Below are 5,585 nucleotides of genomic sequence, written 5' to 3' on the forward strand. Positions count from 1 at the left end.
CTTTCTTCCTTCCTTCCTTCCTTCCTTCCTTCCTTCCTTCCTTCCTTCCTTCTTTTCTATCTATCTATCTATCTATCTATCTATCTATCTATCTATCTATCCAGATATCTATTCATTTTTTCCTCAGCTCTCCTCTGTCTTTGGTCTGATTGTGCTTGAGGCACAGGGTTGTAATGGGGTTCTCGGTCCCTGCCACCTGGAGTAGCCATACTTGCTCAGTAAGGAACCATACACGGAAGGTGAGGGGCGTAAGACTCATAGCCATAAACACACTGACCAACCTTTTGTGCAACTTTGTGTATTATCTCAGCAAATAAGTGAGTCATCAAGATAATAAGCACACAAATCGTATTAATATTCCGATTTTAAATTATGTATATTTTTAAACAATCACCACTATTACAAATCAGAGAGAGACCAGAAAATTTTGTAGCTATAGAAACACATTTTGAAGATCACACATATCATAAATGGATAAGGTATGCACGTGAATAAACATATTTTGTGTAATATAATCATATTCCTTTTATCAGCCCTGAACAAAGAATAACAACTTATCTTACAGACTTGATCAAGGTTTGCATAGAAAGAAGATGCTAGAAAAAGGTGTGTTCAAGGAGTTCAAGGTGATGATATGGGGATCTTGATTCATAACCTTGAAAATTGCTGTTCAGGGTAACCACATCTATCCCTAGGACAGTGTTAATTTGTACAAACATTCTGGAAAGAATTTGGGAAATATATATTAAGAGTCCTAAAGATTTAGATATTTTTGACCCAATTAAAAACATTTTAAAAAACTTACCCTAAAGCAATATTAAAGTAAGACAGTTTCTATATGAGGATATTCACTGTGACATTTTTTTGTAATAGAGAGAAAAAGGAATAATTGTAAACAACTTAAATAACCAACAAAAAAAGGATTTTTTGATAATCATGAAATATCCAAGTGATTGAATATCATGCTTCCATTAAACACCAGGTTTTCAAAGATAGTGAAGAATATGAAATAGATATATAAATGTGTGTATGTATATATATATATGTATATGTATATATATATATATCTGAGTGTGTATGTGTGTGTGTATGTATGTGTATGTACGTATATTAGTTTAGTTAAAAAACACATTACTTAACAATGTAGTTTTTCATAGATAATTTGTGAGTGTGGGCATTATTTTGCATAGAACAGAAGACGAATAAGAAATATACTCCAATGCTAATAATTGATATCTCTGGATGGTAAGATTCTGGGTGACTAAAAGCTTCCTATTATTTCTACATTCTCAAATTATTTACATGAATCCCACATTGCCTTGCAATGAACAAGTAAAATTATACCCACATGGTTCTCATGTGTACAGCATTTACATTTCCAAAGTCCATTGCCATCTTTCATCAATGATTTCTGGTCTCAGTGCGGTTTGGTAAATGAGCAAGGATGTTAAGCCGCTTTCAAAGTCACCCTCTTCAGCTGCATCCTTGGGGGCTTATTAAAGGTGATAAACACCTTTGGCCAAAGCTTATGGTCAGTAACATTCTCAGCAAAATCAAATGCCCCTGTTAACTTTGTTTTTTTTATGAGTATGAAACAGGGACTGTTCGAGAACTCAATGTGGCACCTCAGGCTGTCCCCACATTGTTCATCCTCATACTCGGTTTGGGCTTTTCAATGAGCCCAGGTATGTTTTAATAACCTTGGAAGTGGGAACTCTTTTGCACCATTCCCATACCCAGCCAGTTGCTGTGTATCTTGGCAGAGGCAAGCTTCTTTCTGAGGAAAGAGAAATATTTCCATTCTTTTATAAGTCATTCCAAGTTTCCTGTGATGTTATAAATAATCGGGCAAACAGCCGGCTTTATTCTGCTTAATTTGATATGGCAGATTTGAAATGTCAAAAAGTTCACTCTCAACATAAGCCATACAACTGGACTCTGCCCAATACTCTCCTTCCTGATGGGATCAACTTTATCAACGAGCTCACTCAGGAAGGCAGCTGAGACCCTGCCGCCTGGTCTTCGTAGGCGCTGACTGATAGAGAAGTCTGAGCTGGCCTCGCCTGCTGTGAGCATGAGGTCAGCCCTTCCTGGGTTTTCTCTGGGGGACAGGCAACTAGCCTGACAAACTTAGCTAATATACCTGTCATTCAAGAGCGGAGAGCAGGAGACTAGAAAAACAAAGTTGAAATTAATGTGTGAGTAATTGGAAGAAGAAGAATTCAGTATCAACTCAGGGTAAACATTTCTACAAAAGAGACATATTTTAGTCTCTCTGTGTCAAATGTCCTTTCACGACTAAGTTCAAGGGCTGATTTACACTTTGGAAGTCTGCAGAGAACTAAATTCTGGGCGAACAGATCAAGGTCACCTGACAACAGTGATGAAAGATAAAACCACCATAAAAGCAGATGCTTGGCTGAGATTTTTAAATCTGTTGAAAGAGCTAAAAGGGCATTTTGCCAATTAGTCTGATTTTTAATAGGATGTTTGTGTTGTTTTTATTCTTTTGCCCTGTATTTACAAATCAAACATGCTCTGATGAAACAGCTCAGTGTGGTTTTCCTTGATTCTGAAAAGAGTTAAAGAGAAAAAATAATTACTGAACTTGACTTAACGAGTTTGAATATTAAGCAATTTCCTTTAATAATACACTTGTTTAAAGTAAACTGTTCATAGCTCATCTGGCCTTATTTTTTAGGTTTGTACTTTATCCAAATCTTTTTCTTCCCAGTTTCTTGTTATTCTTAAGGCTGTTCATATTCCAATTAAGATCATTTTAGGAAATGTTTTCTGGAAATTAATGTATTGAGCTGATTAGAACCGGCTGAAACCAAATGTGAGAGCAGAGATCAGGTTTTCTAATTTAGACTTTGTTTAGAATGTATGTGTTTGCAATTTTCTTAAAAGCCAAAGAACAAAAACCAAAACAAAATAAAAAGCAAAAAAGGAATCCACTGTTTGTAAAAATACAAAAGAATTTGCACTTCTCAGTCCTGACTTGCATATTTACATTGCCTAATGAATGTTGCATTTGTTTTGAGTAATAGGCTGCAAATATTATGTGATAATTCTGTCCAAGGAAGAGGAAACCCATAGGGAGAAAGTGCATAACTACTGAGAGGCAGGCCAATCCCTTAGGCTTAAGGGATTGCCTCCTTCTTGTCACATGGCCCTTTTATCCATGCTTTCCTTTTTTTACAGAATGACTCTGAATACCTTACTGGAATGACTTTTCAATACCTTACCAGGAAGAAGCATCACCACCGCCATTCCAGATTAACACTTCATTTTTCTTTTCTTTACCTATACTGTGAAAACTTCATTTTTAAAATTATTTATTTATTTATTGGCAAAGAATGGGGGTTTTATTTTATTTTTTTAATTCAATTAATTAACATATAATGTATTATTTGTTTCAGGGGTACAGGTCTGTGATTCATCAGTCTTATTAATACCCAGTACTCATTACAACACATACTCTCCGCAATGTCCATCACACAGTTACCCCATCCTCCCATCCCCCGCCCCTCCAGAAACCCTCAGTTTGTTTCCCATGATTAAGAGTCTCTTATGTTTTGTCTCCCTCTCTGGTTTTGTTTTGTTTCATTTTTTCCTCTCTTCCCCTTCCCCTATGATCCTCTGCCTTGTTTCTTAAATTCCACGTATCAGTGAGATCATATGATAATTGTCTTTCTCTGATTGATTTACTTCACTTAGCATAATACCCTCTATTTCTATCCACGTCATTACAAATGGCAAGATTTCATTTTTTGATGGCTGTGTAATATTCCATTGTATATATATATATACCACTTCTTTATCCATCCGTCTGTCGATGGACATATGGGTTCTTTCCATAGTTTGGCTACTGTGGACAATACTGCTATAAACATTGGGGTGCAGGTGCCCCTTCAGATCACTACATTTGTATCTTTGGAGTAAATACCCAGTAGTGCATTTGCTGGGTCATAGGGTAGCTCTATTTTCAATTTTTTTTTTTGAATGATTTTATCTATTCATTTGACAGAAGGAGAGATAGTGAGAGCAGGAACACAAGCGGGGGGAGTGGGAGAGGGAGTAGCAGGCTTCCCGTGAGCAGGGAGCCTGATGTGGGGCTCAATCCGAGGACCCTGGGATCATGACCTGAGCCAAAGGCAGATGATGAACGACTGAGCCACCCAGGCGTCCCAAACTTTTTGAGGAGCCTCCATACTGTTTTCCAGAGTGGCTGCACCAGCTTGCATTCCCACCAACAGTGTAAGAGGGTTCCTCTTTCTCCGCATCCTCACCAACATCTGCTGTTCCCTGACTTGTTAATTTTAGCCATTCTGACTGATGTGAGGTGGTATCTCATTGAGGTTTTGCTTTGTTTTTCCTTGATGCCGAGTGATGTTGAACACTTTTTGATATGTCTGTTGGCCATTTGAATGTCTTCTTGCAGAAATGTCTGTTCATGTCTTTTGCCCATTTCTTGATTGGATTATTTGTTCTCTGGATGTTGAGTTTGATAAGTTCTTTATAGATGTTGGATACTAGCCCGTTATCTGATATGTCATTTGCAAATATCTTCTCCCATTCTTTCAGTTGTCTTTTGGTTTTGTTGACTGTTTCTTTTGCTGTGCAAAAGCTTTTTATCTCGATGAAGTCCCAATAGTTCATTTTTGCCCTTGCTTCCCTTGCTTTCAGCGATGTTTCTGGGAAGAAGTGGCTGCACCTGAGGTGGAAGAGTTTGCTGCCTGTGTTCTCCTCAAGGATTTTGATGGATTCCTGTCTCACATTTAGGTCTCCCATGCATTTTGAGTCTATTTTTATGTGTGGTGTAAGGAAATGGTCCAGTTTCATTCTCTTGCATGTGGCTGTTCAAATTTCCCAACACCATTTGTTGAAGAGCCTGTCTTTTTTTCCATTGGGTATTGTTTCCTGCTTTGTTAAAGATTAGTTAATTCTAGAGTTGAGGGTCGGACTAACACATTTCAAACTGCCATGTGTTAAGTAGCTGTCGTATCTTATTTTTTTAATATTTTATTTATGTATTTGACAACAAGAGAGCTAGCACAAGCAGGGCGAGCAGGAGAAGGAGAAGCAGGCTCCCCACTGGGCAGGGACCCTCATGTGGGGCTCAATCCCAGGACTTTGGAATCATGACCTGAGCCGAAGGCAGATGCTTAACCGACTGGGCCACCCAGGTGCCCCTGATGTCATATCTTTATCTTCTTTCCTCTCCTGCCTATTCTCACTCCTGCCATCCCATCATGGGTACTTTGTATGGTTAGGTAGTGTAACACATCCTTAGGGATGCTATATCAAGGTACCATAAACTAGGTGGCTTAAAACAGAGATTAATCAGCTCACATTTCTGGAGGCTCCCAGTCTGAAATCATAGTGTTGCAGGGCCATATTCCATCAGAAACCTGCAGAGAATTATTCCTTGCCTCTTCCCAGCTTCTGGAGATTTACTGGCGATCTTTGATATTCCTTGGTTTACAGCTACATAGCTTCAATCTCTGTCTTTACCTGGAGGTCTACTTGTAAGGATGCAAACCATATCGGAAAGAGGCCCACATTATTCCAGTATGACTTAA

The sequence above is a fragment of the Mirounga leonina genome, unplaced genomic scaffold, assembly GCF_011800145.1.
Source record: "Mirounga leonina isolate KUSES-001 unplaced genomic scaffold, KU_Mleo_1.0 Mir_82, whole genome shotgun sequence".
Classification (NCBI taxonomy): domain Eukaryota; kingdom Metazoa; phylum Chordata; class Mammalia; order Carnivora; family Phocidae; genus Mirounga; species Mirounga leonina.